The sequence below is a fragment of the Oncorhynchus tshawytscha genome, unplaced genomic scaffold, assembly GCF_018296145.1.
Source record: "Oncorhynchus tshawytscha isolate Ot180627B unplaced genomic scaffold, Otsh_v2.0 Un_scaffold_822_pilon_pilon, whole genome shotgun sequence".
Lineage (NCBI taxonomy): Eukaryota > Metazoa > Chordata > Actinopteri > Salmoniformes > Salmonidae > Oncorhynchus > Oncorhynchus tshawytscha.
This window is the reverse complement of record NW_024609824.1, coordinates 677501-694363: the sequence shown is the minus strand read 5'-3', so window position 1 is coordinate 694363 and position 16863 is coordinate 677501.

The following is a 16863-nucleotide window of genomic DNA, read 5'->3' as shown; positions in this document are numbered from 1 at the left end:
CCGAATAGGGTTCATTTATTCGTAGCCTACCATTGGGCTGTAAGTGAAAAATCCAACTGCAAGTGAAAGAGGATTCAGGTTAGATGACTTTGATTAGTATACACTTTGTTCAATTACTTTGTTAAATTACTTTCCATACCCTGAGTACAAAAGCAGTCAGACTGTGGTGTTTCTGAGCTCTCTATGCCCCGGGTACCACAAATGATTAACCAAAATTAACATCTTCTGATTTGCATTTTAAATGTGAAACGCGAAAACAATTCATAGCCCGTACATAGTCTATTACTTCGATTCGGATAAGGTTTAAATTGATTTTATTTAGTATTATTATTGTTCTAATTACAATAATAATAATTCTTATTTTACTCTATTTTTTACATGTAGGCCTATACACATTGTTTTGCCACACATGGAGATTGGCCATACAGGTTGAGTACTTATAATGATGTCAATTAGTTTGACCAGAAGGGGCACTCCACTATTGACCCTAGTCTAGTCTACCACAAGACAGTTAGAATCATTTGAACCTTGTTCAGTTTTTTTTATACCAATAGAAAAGAAATACAAAAAAAGTAATAAATAAATCAAAAAGTGTGGTATGGATGTTTGAAACTCTGAAACGTTTGGTTGCACCTTTAACCTCCTGTGATGGTCTATACTGGAAATGTTGAGTGAGGTCATCATTATCTACATCATCATCATCATCAGTAAATGATGATACAGTGGCCGGTTTACTGAAATTATTCTTATATATGGTAATCAATCAATCAATCAATCAAATCAATCAAATGTATTTATAAAGCCCTTCTTACATCAGCTGATGTCACAAAGTGCTGTACAGAAACCCAGCCTAAAACCCCAAACAGCAAGCAATGGCAGATGATTAAGCACGGTGACTAGGAAAAACTCCCTAGAAAGGCAGGAACCAATGAAGAAACCTAGAGAGGAACCAGGCTCTGAGGGGTGGCCAGTCCTCTTCTGGCTGTGCCGGGTGGAGATTAGAAACCTAGAGAGGAACCAGGCTCTGAGGGGTGGCCAGTCCCTCTTCTGGCTGTGCCGGGTGGAGATTATAACAGAACATGGCCAAGATGTTCAAACGTTCGTAGATGACCAGCAGGGTCAGATAATAATAATCACAGTGGTTGTAGAGGGTGCAACAGGTCGACACCTCAGGTGGTATAGAAAGACCTCACCTTTTTGTCACCTGTTCCTGAACAACTTTTCAAACACTCTTCTCTTTTTCTTTCTCTTCTTCATTCTTTTCTTAGTTAAGGTGAAGAACTTACTGCAGACCGATCTTCCAATCGAATGCTACGTCTTACTGCAGACCGATCTGCCAATCGAATGCTACGTCTTACTGCAGACCGATCTTCCAATGGAATGCTACGTCTTACTGCAGACCGATCTTCCAATGGAATGCTACGTCTTACTGCAGACCGATCTGCCAATGGAATGCTACGTAGTTCTCTGCCCATCTACCTCACCATAATAACAGGGACACATTTGTTAAATCGTTCTTGAATTAAAAACACTGGAGAATAAAATATGTTCATTAAAGACGTAAAAATGCACCCTTGCACTTCAGACAATATGCAGATTGGAGGGTAATTGTTAAATGTGCCCTGCAGTGCTGGATTAAAAATAGGACGGTGTTCAGCTCATGTCATTTCGGAAAAAAATTCTTCATATTATAGCACTGTTCTGGGAACAGGGGAGAAGTTTCCCTCCCTCCTCCCCCCCCCCATTTCAAACTTTCCACATGAATAATCAAATGTGTGCCCGAAAACTTCACAAAGACTACTGAAAGAAAGGCATTCTAATGAGTTAGTTTTGTATAAAATAGGCCATTATTCAAACTAATTGTGAATACATTGAATTGTCCCACCACCTTACCTTACCATATACGGATAAAGGGTTTTTAATGTGTTCATATTGGCACATGTTTGTAAACATATTATGTGAACAATAATAATTGAAAGGAAAATAAGTGCAATTGTAGGTAGCACTGTGCAAAATCTCATTTCAGGCAGTAGCCTAAAAATGATTCATAATATCTTTGCATTTAAGTAGCCCTACTGTATGTAACATAACTATGTCTAAGCATTCATTAATGAAATAAAGTAAAGTTTGTCAGAAATCCTAAGAAATAAATGCCGTATTGAAAAGAGTGCTCTTAGTGCTACGGTTGGTGAGAATGGAAGAGGAGACAATATTTCAGCCAGCTATTTAACACATATGGTCCTGATTTGCTCCTACGTTCTACGGCTGCCTCTGGTCTCATGTCTTTATAATCTGTGTGTGTGTGTGTGTATGTGTATGTATGTGTGTGTGTGTGTGTGTGTGTGTGTGTGTGTGTGTGTGTGTGTGTGTGTGTGTGTGTGCCCCAGGCTGCCCAGAGGTGGCCACCCAGCTGCCTCTCGCTAAAGCAGACAGGGAACAGCTTCCCATCATGTCAGCAATATGGGAACCGGAGCTTCTGTCCGGTGGGCCTGTGACATGTGTTAGCCTATGGCATGTCTCTTGTGAATAGATTATCTTTGTTGTGAATGGATTATCTTTGTTGTGAATGGATTATCTGTGTACTTCCTGGTGCCATGATGAACTGCCTTTGCAAATATCAGTATGTTTCTATTTCTTCCATATGATAATTCTTCCACTTCACATATATAACATGTTGGTATGATGTTTATTCCACTTCACATATATAACATGTTTGTATGATGTTTATTCCACTTCACATATTTAACATGTTGGTATGATATTTATTCCACTTCACACATTTAACATATTTGTACAGTATGATGTTTATTCCACTTCACATATATAACATGTTGGTATGATGTTTATTCCACTTCACACATTTAACATATTTGTACAGTATGATGTTTATTCCACTTCACATATATAACATGTTGGTATGATGTTTATTCTACTTCACATATTTAACATGTTGGTATGATATTTATTCCACTTCACATATTTAACATGTTGGTATGATGTTTATTCCACTTCACACATTTAACATATTTGTACAGTATGATGTTTATTCCACTTCACATATATAACATGTTGGTATGATATTTATTCCACTTCACATATATAACATGTTGGTATGATATTTATTCCACTTCACATATTTAACATATTGGTGGTGTGATGTTTATTCTACTTCACATATTTGAACAGTATGATGTTTATTCCACTTCACATATTTAACATGTTGGTATGATATTTATTCCACTTCACACATTTAACATATTTGTACAGTATGATGTTTATTCCACTTCACATATACAGTATAACATGTTGGTATGATATTTATTCCACTTCACATATATAACATGTTGGTATGATATTTATTCCACTTCACATATATAACATGTTGGTATGATATTTATTCCACTTCACACATTTAACATATTTGTACAGTATGATGTTTATTCCACTTCACATATATAACATGTTGGTATGATGTTTATTCTACTTCACATATTTAACATGTTGGTATGATATTTATTCCACTTCACATATATAACATGTTGGTATGATATTTATTCCACTTCACATATATAACATGTTGGTATGATGTTTATTCTACTTCACATATTTAAGATGTTGGTATGATGTTTATTCCACTTCACATATACAGTATAACATGTTGGTATGATAATTATTCCACTTCACATATATAACATGTTGGTATGATATTTATTCCACTTCACATATATAACATGTTGGTATGATATTTATTCCACTTCACACATTTAACATATTTGTACAGTATGATGTTTATTCCACTTCACATATTTAACATGTTGGTATGATATTTATTCCACTTCACATATATAACATGTTGGTATGATATTTATTCCACTTCACACATTTAACATATTTGTACAGTATGATGTTTATTCCACTTCACATATTTAACATGTTGGTATGATATTTATTCCACTTCACATATTTAACATGTTGGTATGATATTTATTCCACTTCACATATATAACATGTTGGTATGATGTATATTTGTTAGTCATTTTATATGCATTGAGTATTCAATGTGTTATTTCGATGTTTACTTGGTATTGGAAATGAACGTCACATTCACATCCAGTTCCTTGTTCAGGTTGTCTGGGATGTTTGGAGGTCTATGTTTACTTGGTATTGGAAATGAACGTCACATTCACATCCAGTTCCTTGTTCAGGTTGTCTGGGATGTTTGGAGGTCTATGTTTACTTGGTATTGGAAATGAACGTCACATTCACATCCAGTTCCTTGTTCAGGTTGTCTGGGATGTTTGGAGGTCTATGTTTACTTGGAATTGGAAATGAACGTCACATTCACATCCAGTTCCTTGTTCAGGTTGTCTGGGATGTTTGGAGGTCTATGTTTACTTGGAATTGGAAATGAACGTCACATTCACATCCAGTTCCTTGTTCAGGTTGTCTGGGATGTTTGGAGGTCTATGTTTACTTGGAATTGGAAATGAACGTCACATTCACATCCAGTTCCTTGTTCAGGTTGTCTGGGATGTTTGGAGGTCTATGTTTACTTGGTATTGGAAATGAACGTCACATTCACATCCAGTTCCTTGTTCAGGTTGTCTGGGATGTTTGGAGGTCTATGTTTACTTGGTATTGGAAATGAACGTCACATTCACATCCAGTTCCTTGTTCAGGTTGTCTGGGATGTTTGGAGGTCTATGTTTACTTGGTATTGGAAATGAACGTCACATTCACATCCAGTTCCTTGTTCAGGTTGTCTGGGATGTTTGGAGGTCTATGTTTACTTGGTATTGGAAATGAACGTCACATTCACATCCAGTTCCTTGTTCAGGTTGTCTGGGATGTTTGGAGGTCTATGTTTACTTGGTATTGGAAATGAACATCACATTCACATCCAGTTCCTTGTTCAGGTTGTCTGGGATGTTTGGAGGTCTATGTTTACTTGGAATTGGAAATGAACGTCACATTCACATCCAGTTCCTTGTTCAGGTTGTCTGGGATGTTTGGAGGTCTATGTTTACTTGGAATTGGAAATGAACGTCACATTCACATCCAGTTCCTTGTTCAGGTTGTCTGGGATGTTTGGAGGTCTATGTTTACTTGGTATTGGAAATGATATATTGTGTCTGTGTTTGTGTGTGTGTTTGGTTACATCGTTGAGCGTGTGTGTGTGTGTGTGTGTGTGTCTGTGTGTGTGTCTGTGTGTGTGTGGGGAGGGGGGGGGGAGTATACACTTCTATTGCTCTCCCCTCCAGAAAATGTTCGGATGAGCAGTTTCCACATCAGCTCCTGATCACTTGTGTAAATGCTTCCTGTCACCTTCAGTGGTGTAATGATCATGAAGATCCTACCCTTGATCTATGGCAAGCCATAATGTAACCGAGGGCACTCCTCCCACATACTTCTCCCTGGTTCCGCGTTCCAAATGACATCTTAGTCCATATGTAGTGCACTGCTTTTGACCAGAGCCGTATGGGACACCTTGTGGGTCCTGGTGGAAAGTAGTGCACTGTGAAGGGAGTTAGGGTGCTATTTGGGATGCATGCCCTGGCTGGGAGCATAGAAGTATGCCAAAGGAGGGATCCAAGTTAGATTGTTTAGTGGTCATTAGTAGCGAGTAGTGGGTGTTGTAATGGTGTTGGGGTTCTCCTCCTGTCATAACATCTGTCTGCTAAGGCTAGTAGTGGGGTTGTAATGGTGTTGGGGTTCTCCTCCTGTCTGCTAAGGCTAGTAGTGGGGTTGTAATGGTGTTGGGGTTCTCCTCCTGTCATAACATCTGGCTGCTAAGGCTAGTAGTGGGGTTGTAATGGTGTTGGGGCCTTCCTCATGTCATAACATCTGACTGCTAAGGCTAGTAGTGGGGTTGTAATGGTGTTGGGGTTCTCCTACTGACTGCTAAGGCTAGTAGTGGGGTTGTAATGGTGTTGGGGTTCTCCTCATGTCATAACATATGACTGCTAAGGCTAGTAGTGGTGTTGTAATGGTGTTGGGGTTCTCCTCATGTCTGCTAAGGTTAGTAGTGGGGTTGTAATGGTGTTGGGGTTCTCCTCTTGTCATAACATCTGACTGCTAAGGCTAGTAGTGGGGTTGTAATGGTGTTGGGGTTCTCCTCCTGTCATAACATCTGGCTGCTAAGGCTAGTAGTGGGGTTGTAATGGTGTTGGGGTTGTCCTCCTGTCATAACATCTGACTGCTAAGGCTAGGAGTGGGTGTTGTAATGGTGTTGGGGTTCTCCTCCTGTCATAACATCTGACTACTAAGGCTAGTAGTGGGTGTTGTAATGGTGTTGGGGTTCTCCTCCTGTCATAACATCTAGCTGCTAAGGCTAGTAGTGGGTGTTGTAATGGTGTTGGGGTTCTCCTCCTGTCTGCTAAGGCTAGTAGTGGGGTTGTAATGGTGTTGGGGTAGTAGTGGTGCTGCTAAGGCTAGTAGTGAGGTTGTAATGGTGTGGAGGCCTTCCTCATGTCATAACATCTGGCTGCTAAGGCTAGTAGTGGGATTGTAATGTTGTTGGGGTTCTCCTCATGTCATAACATATAGCTGCTAAGGCTAGTAGTGGGGTTATAATGCTGTTGGGGTTCTCCTCCTGTCATAACATCTGACTGCTAAGGTTAGTAGTGGGGTTGTAATGGTGTTGGGGTAGTAGTGGTGCTGCTAAGGCTAGTAGTGGGGTTGTAATGGTGTTGGGGTAGTAGTGGTGCTGCTAAGGCTAGTAGTGGGGTTGTAATGGTGTTGGGGTAGTAGTGGTGCTGCTAAGGCTAGTAGTGGGGGTTGTAATGGTGTTGGGGCCTTCCTCATGTCATAACATCTGGCTGCTAAGGCTAGTAGTGGGTGTTGTAATGGTGTTGGGGTTCTCCTCCTGTCTGCTAAGGCTAGTAGTGGGGTTGTAATGGTGTTGGGGTTCTCCTCCCGTCTGCTAAGGCTAGTAGTGGGATTGTAATGGTGTTGGGGTTCTCCTCATGTCTGCTAAGGCTAGTAGTGGGGTTGTTATGGTGTTGGGGTTCTCCTCCTCTCTGCTAAGGCTAGTAGTGGGGTTGTAATGGTGTTGGGGCGTTCCTCCTGTCATAACATCTAGCTGCTAAGGCTAGTAGTGGGGTTGTAATGGTGTTGGGGTTCTCCTCATGGCATAACATCTGGCTGCTAAGGCTAGTAGTGGGGCTGTAATGGTGTTGGGGTAGTAGTGTTGCTGCTAAGGCTAGTAGTGGGGTTGTAATGGTGTTGGGGTTCTCCTCCTGTCATAACATCTGACTGCTAAGGCTAGTAGTGGGTGTTGTAATGGTGTTGGGGTTCTCCTCCTGTCTGCTAAGGCTAGTAGTGGGGTTGTAATGGTGTTGGGGTTCTCCTCCTGTCTGCTAAGGCTAGTAGTGGGGTTGTAATGGTGTTGGGGTTCTCCTCCTGTCTGCTAAGGCTAGTAGTGGGGTTGTAATGGTGTTGGGGTGCTCCTCCTGTCTGCTAAGGCTAGTAGTGGGGTTGTAATGGTGTTGGGGTTCTCCTCATGTCATAACATCTGACTGCTAAGGCTAGTAGTGGGGTTGTAATGGTGTTGGGGTAGTAGTGGTGCTGCTAAGGCTAGTAGTGAGGTTGTAATGGTGTGGAGGCCTTCCTCATGTCATAACATCTGGCTGCTAAGGCTAGTAGTGGGATTGTAATGTTGTTGGGGTTCTCCTCATGTCATAACATATAGCTGCTAAGGCTAGTAGTGGGGGTTGTAATGGTGTTGGGGTTCTCCTCATGTCTGCTAAGGCTAGTAGTGGGGTTGTAATGGTGTTGGGGTTCTCCTCATGTCATAACATCTGACTGCTAAGGCTAGTAGTGGGGTTGTAATGGTGTTGGGGCAGTAGTGGTGCTGCTAAGGCTAGTAGTGGGGTTGTAATGGTGTTGGGGTTCTCCTCCTGTCTGCTAAGGCTAGTAGTGGGGTTGTAATGGTGTTGGGGTTCTCCTCCTGTCTGCTAAGGCTAGTAGTGAGGTTGTAATGGTGTTGGGGTTCTCCTCCTGTCTGCTAAGGCTAGTAGCGATAGAAGCCTCTGTGTGAATGTAGACTTAGATTCTGACTGGGAGATTTTATTTTATTTTATTTATTTCACCTTTACTTAACCAGGTAGGCTAGTTGAGAACAAGTTCTCATTTGCCTCTGCGACCTGGTCAAGATAAAGCAAAGCAGTGTGACACAAACAACAACACAGAGTTACACATGGAGTAAACAATAAACAAGCCAATAACACAATAAACAAGTCAATGACACAGTAGAGAAAAGAAAGTCTATATACAGTGTGTGCAAAAGGCATGAGGAGGTGGGCAATAAATAGGCCATAGGAGTGAATAATTACAATGTAGCAGATTAACACTGGAGTGATAAATGAGCAGATGATGATGTACAGGTAGAGATACTGGTGTGCAAAAGAGCAGAAACGTAAATAAAATAAAAACAATATGGGGATGAGGTAGGTAGATTGGGTGGGCTTTTTACAGATGGACTATGTACAGCTGCAGCGATCAGTTAGCTGCTCAGATAGTTGATGTTTAAAGTTGGTGAGGGAAATAAAAGTCTCCAACTTCAGCGATTTTTGCCATTCGTTCCAGTGACTGGCAGCAGAGAACTGGAAGGAAAGGCGGCCAAATGAGGTGTTGGCTTTGGGGATGATCAGTGAGATATACCTGCTGGAACGTGTGCTACGGGTGGGTGTTGTTATCGTGACCAGTGAACTGAGATAAGGCGGAGCTTTACCTAGCATAGACTTATAGATGACCTGGAGCCAGTGGGTCTGGCGACGAATATGTTGCGAGGGCCAGCCGACTAGAGCATACAGGTCGCAGTGGTGGGTGGTATAAGGTGATTTGGTAACAAAACGGATGGCACTGGGATAGACTGCATCCAGTTTGCTGAGTAGAGTGTTGGAAGCTATTTTGTAGATGACATCGCCGAAGTCGAGGATCGGTAGGATAGTCAGTTTTACGAGGGTAAGTTTGGCGGCGTGAGTGAAGGAGGCTTTGTTGCGAAATAGAAAGCCGATTCTAGATTTGATTTTGGATTGGAGATGTTTAATATGAGTCTGGAAGGAGAGTTTACAGTCTAGCCAGACACCTAGGTATTTATAGTTGTCCACATATCCTAGGTTGGAGATGGTGATGATTATCCTCATAAGGTGTGTTAGTGTGTAGTGTGTTAGTGTATAGTGTGTTAGTGTGTAGTGTGTTAGTGTGTGTAGTGTGTTAGTGTATAGTGTGTTAGTGTATAGTGTGTTAGTGTATAGTGCGTATAGTGTGTATAGTGTATAGTGTGTTAGTGTGTTATTGTATAGTGTGTATAGTGTATAGTGTGTTAGTGTATAGTGTGTTAGTGTATAGTGTGTTAGTGTATAGTGTGTTAGTGTATAGTGTGTTAGTGTATAGTGTGTTAGTGTATAGTGTGTATAGTGTATAGTGTGTTATTGTATAGTGTGTATTGTGTGTATAGTGTATAGTGTGTTAGTGTATAGTGTGTTAGTGTATAGTGTGTATAGTGTGTTAGTGTATAGTGTGTTAGTGTATAGTGTGTATAGTGTATAGTGTGTTAGTGTATAGTGTGTTAGTGTATAGTGTGTTAGTGTATAGTGTGTTAGTGTATAGTGTGTATAGTGTACAGTGTGTATAGTGTGTTAGTGTATAGTGTGTATAGTGTACAGTGTGTATAGTGTGTTAGTGTATAGTGTGTTAGTTTATAGTGTGTATAGTATATAGTGTGTTAGTGTATAGTGTGTATAGTGTATAGTGTGTTAGTTTATAGTGTGTATAGTATATAGTGTGTTAGTGTATAGTGTGTATAGTGTATAGTGTGTATAGTGTGTTAGTGTATAGTGTGTTAGTGTATAGTGTGTTAGTGTATAGTGTGTTAGTGTATAGTGTGTTGTGTTAGTGTATAGTGTGTTAGTGTATAGTGTGTTAGTGTATAGTGTGTTAGTGTATAGTGTGTTAGTGTATAGTGTGTTAGTGTATAGTGTGTTAGTGTATAGTGTGTATAGTGTATAGTGTGTTAGTGTATAGTGTGTTAGTGTATAGTGTGTAAGTGTATAGTGTGTTAGTGTATAGTGTGTATAGTGTGTTAGTGTATAGTGTGTTAGTGTATAGTGTGTTAGTGTATAGTGTGTTAGTGTGTATAGTGTGTAGTGTATAGTGTGTTAGTGTATAGTTGTATAGTGTACAGTGTGTATAGTGTGTTAGTGTATAGTGTGTTAGTTTATAGTGTGTATAGTATATAGTGTGTTAGTGTATAGTGTGTATAGTGTATAGTGTGTTAGTGTATAGTGTGTTAGTGTATAGTGTGTTAGTGTATAGTGTGTGTAGTGTATAGTGTGTTAGTGTATAGTGTGTATAGTGTATAGTGTGTTAGTGCATGCCATCCTTACATTTAGGAGTTGATAGCTGTGTGTGTGTGTGTGTTATCGTCTAGTCTCTTTTAATGCGCTATACTGTAGCTACCATCCTGTTGTCCTTCAAGCAGGCTGTCATCTGATGATCCTCTAAGCTATACTCTACCTGTATGAAGTCAGGTAGGTCTATGTGGGCAAATTACGGGTTGTGTAATTCCAGGAACTTTCCCTAAACCCAACCAGTAATCCTGGAAAACCTGGAAATTTTGGGGAAGGTATCGGAATTTTGCAGCCCTGGTGCAAATGAAGTAATACATCAGATTGATAGAACTAATATTTGCCAAAGCCTTTCTGGTCCACAGGGCGAGCTTTCAGTGTTTCTTGTTTATCTGGAAAAAGAAAGTAGAACGAGTGGCCATGAGAAAGATACTACTTGAAATCTAATTTAGTCTGTACAATCTGGTTTTGCACAATGTTGTTTACGATCAGGCCCATGCCAGCTTTTCATATTTAAACGAGCAAAGGTTTAATTACCAAATGATGACAGTGTCATATGGTGCCATGATGGCACAGGGTGCCTAATGAACGCAGAGAAGAGAGGGATGCGTGAGAGAGAGAGAGAGAAAACAAGGGATGTGTGGAACGAGTGCACGATGCCACAACACTGAGTGACAGTGAGACACAAAGAACCAAAAAACCAGAAAAAACCTCAGAGACACAGAGACATTATAATATCTGTAATTTCACTAATGTTCCATGGTTGCTCATGGATTAAGAATGTTAAACTACTGTGTGGCAGATGGAGGTAGTGAGGAAGGGAGAGAGAGAGAGAGATGGAGGTAGTGAGGAAGGGAGAGAGAGAGAGAGATGGAGAGAAGGCTAGAGGGAGGAAAGAGGGGAGGGAGAGGGAGAGATGGAGGGAGGGAGGGAGAATGAGGGAGGGAGGGAGGGAGAATAAGGGAGGGAGGGAGGGAGAATAAGGGAGGGAGGGAGAGAGAGATGGAGGGAGGAGGGGGAGAATGAGGGAGGGAGAGAGAGATGGAGAGAGGGAGGGAGAATGAGGGAGGGAGAGAGAGATGGAGGGAGGGAGGGAGAATGAGGGAGGGAGAGAGGGAGAATAAGGGAGGGAGGGAGAGAGAGATGGAGGGAGGAGGGGTGAGAATGAGGGAGGGAGAGAGAGATGGAGAGGGGAAGGAGAATAAGGGAGGGAGGGAGAGAGAGGGAGAGAGGAGGGAGGGAAAGAGAGATGGAGTGAGGGAAGGAGAATAAGGGAAGCAGGGAGAGAGAATGAGGGAGGGAGAGAGAGATGGAGGGAGGGAAGGGAGAATAACGGAGGGAGGGAGAGAGAATGAGGGAGGGAGGGGTGAGAAGGAGGGAGAGAGATGGAGGGAGGGAGGGGGGGGGGTGAGAAGGAGGGAGAGAGATGGAGGGAGGGGTGAGAAGGAGGGAGAGAGATGGAGGGAGGGAGGGGGGTGAGAAGGAGGGAGAGAGATGGAGGGAGGGGGGTGAGAGAAGGAGGGAGAGAGATGGAGGGAGGGGTGAGAAGGAGGGAGAGAGATGGAGGGAGGGAGGGGTGAGAAGGAGGGAGAGAGATGGAGGGAGGGAGGGGTGAGAAAGAGGGAGAGAGAGATGGAGGGAGGGAGGGGTGAGAAGGAGGGAGAGAGAGATGAAGGGAGGGAGGGGTGAGAAGGAGGGAGAGAGAGATGAAGGGGGGGCGTCTAAGCAGCATATTTACATCTGTATATCAGCGATGGGTTGGATAATAAGAAAGAGAAAAAATCAACTGTCTGCATACTCCCCCGCTCTCTCTCTTTCTCTCCCTCTCTCTCTCTCTCTCTATCCCTCAATCTCTCTCTCTCTCTTTCTCTCCCTCTCTCTCTCTCTCTCCCTCTCTCTCTCTCTCTCTCTCTCTCTCTCTCTCTCTCTCTCTCCTCTCTCTCTCTCTCTCTCTTCTCTCTCTCTCTCTCTCTCTCTCTCTCTCTCTCTCTCTCTCTCTCTCTCTCTCTCTCTCCCGCTGCCTCTCTCAGGGCATGGCATCCATTACATTATTTTCCCACTAGCACAAACATTAAAGGAGGCCTCTCCCATCTCCTCCATTTTTTTAAAGACGCATTTAAATTTGCCCGGGACAGCTTGTTAGATGGTGGGAGCTTTGTACACAGCTTGTTCTATCTATCCTGATAGAATGGGAAGACAGTTGGGAGAGCGGCCTGGTCTTGAACAGCTCACACATCACAGTTAATTTCGGCCGGGTGTGACGTGATGCGCGCTACTGAAATATTGCAGAGAAGTAATATCAGTTAGTGGGCCGCCAAAAGAATATCCATGCTTAACCAGGCATGAAAGCTGGCTGAATCACACCATATTTACACTTCTCTCAGATCACTGCTTTGTCATTAAAATTAGCTTCACGTGCCAAATGCTACCATATTACCTTTTTTACTGCACTCGTTTTGACCAGTGCCCTATGGGCCCTTGTGCACTTGGTAGGGAATAGGGTGCCATATGGGATGCGGTGTAGGTCTGGTAACTTGCACTTTTTTATGGATCTTGTTTAATGATGCACTTCTTCTATGCATTATCGCTGCTGCAATGCAATGCGCACCACAAAGGTATAGGGCAATAACCTTAATGAAATGAAACTAGGAAACAACACAATCCTTAATGAAATTAACTAGCGCACAACGGAAACCTTCAACCTTGAACTACAGTCAGGATATTTGTTTTTGAATTTAAACAAATGTAGCTGTATATTTGACAGAGGTATACATGTTTACAATAAACATTTAGGGCTGGTTTGCCATGCACAGATCAAGCCAAGTACTGGACCAATACAATCCTGCTCAATGGTGAATCTCCATAGGTCCAGCACTACACTCAACCTGTGTTCTGGGAATCTGAACAGAGTATTTCCTCAACCATTCACATTGATTATGACCAAGGAAGGCCTCTTCCTCGGCCCCATTCCACTAAGTAGTCACCATCCAGTTGGTACAGAGGACTGTGGAGAGATAACCCCAACATTATGACTGGAGAGCTCTGTGTAGGCCCCCAGACCCAGCCAGTATAAGGGCCTCAGTCCTGTTCTGCTCTCTCTCTCTCTCTCTCTCTCTCTCTCTCTCTCTCTCTCTCTCTCTGTGTGTGTGTCAGAACAGAGTGGACTGTGGAGAGTTCACCCATTAGTAATTAAGTGCTGTTGTCACACTGTGATGTAATGAGTTTACTCTAGCCATCCATCCTGTGACACAGGAACCATGGAACCGCTCAGGAGAGAGATCCCCTCCCACTAAATCACTATACTGACTCACTCACACCAAGCTGCCTGTCACGTGCTGTAATGACCACAGACAAACTAACAGCTAGTCAGGGCCTTGAACAGACGAACTAACAGCTAGTCGGGGTCTTGAACAGACGAACTAACAGCTAGTCGGGGTCTTGAACAGACAAACTAACAGCTAGTCAGGGTCTTGAACAGACAAACTAACAGCTAGTCAGGGCCTTGAACAGACAAACTAACAGCTAGTCAGGGCCTTGAACAGACGAACTAACAGCTAGTCAGGGCCTTGAACAGACAAACTAACAATTAGTCAGGGCCTTGAACAGACGAACTAACATCTAGTCAGGGTCTTGAACAGACGAACTAACAACTAGTCAGGGTCTTGAACAGACAAACTAACAGCTAGTCAGGGCCTTGAACAGACAAACTAACATCTAGTCAGGGTCTTGAACAGACGAACTAACAGCTAGTCAGGGCCTTGAACAGATGAACTAACAGCTAGTCAGGGTCTTGCACAGACGAACTAACAATTAGTCAGGGCCTTGAACAAACTAATTAACAGCTAGTCAGGGTCTTGCACAGACGAACTAACAGCTAGTCAGGGCCTTGAACAGACGAACTAACAGCTAGTCAGGGCCTTGCACAGACAAACTAACAGCTAGTCAGGGTATTGCACAGATGAACTAACAGCTAGTCAGGGCCTTGAACAGACGAACTAACAGCTAGTCAGGGCCTTGAACAGACAAACTAACAATTAGTCAGGGCCTTGAACAGACGAACTAACATCTAGTCAGGGTCTTGAACAGACGAACTAACAACTAGTCAGGGCCTTGAACAGACAAACTAACAGCTAGTCAGGGCCTTGAACAGATCAAACTAACAGCTAGTCAGGGTTTTGAACAAACAAATGAACAGCTAGTCAGGGCCTTGAACAGACGAACTAACAGCTAGTCAGGGTCTTGCACAGACGAACTAACAGCTAGTCATGGCCTTGCACAGACAAACTAACAGCTAGTCAGGGTCTTGCACAGACGAACTAACAGCTAGTCAGGGCCTTGCACACACGAACTAACAGCTAGTCAGGGCCTTGCACAGACGAACTAACAGCTAGTCAGGGTCTTGAACAGACAAACTAACAGCTAGTCAGGGCCTTGAACAGACAAACTAACAGCTAGTCAGGGCCTTGAACAGACGAACTAACAGCTAGTCAGGGTCTTACACAGACGAACTAACAGCTAGTCAGGGCCTTGCACAGACGAACTAACAGCTAGTCAGGGTCTTGAACAGACAAACTAACAGCTAGTCAGGGCCTTGAACAGACAAACTAACAGCTAGTCAGGGCCTTGAACAGATCAAACTAACAGCTAGTCAGGGTCTTGAACAAACAAATTAACAGCTAGTCAGGGCCTTGAACAGACGAACTAACAGCTAGTCAGGGTCTTGCACAGACGAACTAACAGCTAGTCATGGCCTTGCAGAGACAAACTAACAGCTAGTCAGGGTCTTGCACAGACAACTAACAGCTAGTCAGGGCCTTGAACAGACGAACTAACAATTAGTCAGGGCCTTGAACAAACTAATTAACAGCTAGTCAGGGTCTTGCACAGACGAACTAACAGCTAGTCAGGGCCTTGAACAGACGAACTAACAGCTAGTCAGGGCCTTGAACAGACGAACTAACAATTAGTCAGGGCCTTGAACAAACTAATTAACAGCTAGTCAGGGTCTTGCACAGACGAACTAACAGCTAGTCAGGGCCTTGAACAGACGAACTAACAGCTAGTCAGGGCCTTGCACAGACGAACTAACAGCTAGTCAGGGTCTTGCACAGACGAACTAACAGCTAGTCAGGGCCTTGCACAGACGAACTGACAGCTAGTCAGGGCCTTGCACAGACGAACTAACAGCTAGTCAGGGTATTGCACAGATGAACTAACAGCTAGTCAGGGCCTTGATCAGACAAACTAACATCTAGTCAGGGCCTTGAACAGACGAACTAACAGCTAGTCAGGGCCTTGCACAGACGAACTAACATCTAGTCAGGGCCTTGCACAGACGAACTAACAGCTAGTCAGGGCCTTGCACAGACGAACTAACAGCTAGTCAGGGCCTTGCACAGATGAACTAACAGCTAGTCAGGGCCTTGAACAGACAAACTAACAGCTAGTCAGGGCCTTGAACAGATGAACTAACAGCTAGTCAGGGCCTTGAACAGACGAACTAACAGCTAGTCAGGGCCTTGAACAGACAAACTAACAGCTAGTCAGGGCCTTGCACAGACGAACTGACAGCTAGTCAGGGCCTTGCACAGACGAACTAACAGCTAGTCAGGGCCTTGCACAGACGAACTAACAGCTAGTCAGGGCCTTGCACAGACAAACTAACAGCTAGTCAGGGCCTTGAACAGACGAACTAACAGCTAGTCAGGGCCTTGAACAGACGAACTAACAGCTAGTCAGGGCCTTGAACAGACGAACTAACAGCTAGTCAGGGCCTTGAACAGACGAACTAACAGCTAGTCAGGGCCATGCACAGACCTTTGGTGGGGCAGGTGCTCAAAGTGAAAAAAGGACCCCCCCCAAAAAAATAATCTACCTTTATCCAGTTCATACATTTGTATTGCTCCTGTTGTTAAATTCTCCACTATTTGTTTTAACATAAGCCTTAATGTTCTACAAAAACAAGTTCACTCATCACACGTTGTAGTCTAAGCCAGCTAGAAATAAGGCTGAGAGGGAGTTAGTTAACTAGTTTTACTAGATTCTCTACTGGGGTGGGCTGGATCAGCTGAACATCTCTAATGTAGGCTAGATGAATCAGCTAGTTAGATATATCAGCTGAGCATCTCTAATGTAGGCTAGATGAATCAGCTAGTTAGATATATCAGCTGAGCATCTCTAATGTAGGCTAGATGAATCAGCTAGTTAGATATATCAGCTGAGCATCTCTAATGTAGGCTAGATGAATCAGCTAGTTAGATATATCAGCTGAGCATCTCTAATGTAGGCTAGATGAATCAGCTAGTTAGATATATCAGCTGAGCGTCTCTAATGTAGGCTAGATGAATCAGCTAGTTAGATATATCTAATATTAGACTAACTAACAGCTTGGAAAAGTCCTGAATACACCAGACTAACTAACAGCTTGGTAAAGTCCTGAATACACCAGACTAACTAACAGCTTGGTAAAGTCCTGAATACACCAGATTAACTAACCGCTTGGTAAAGTCCTGAA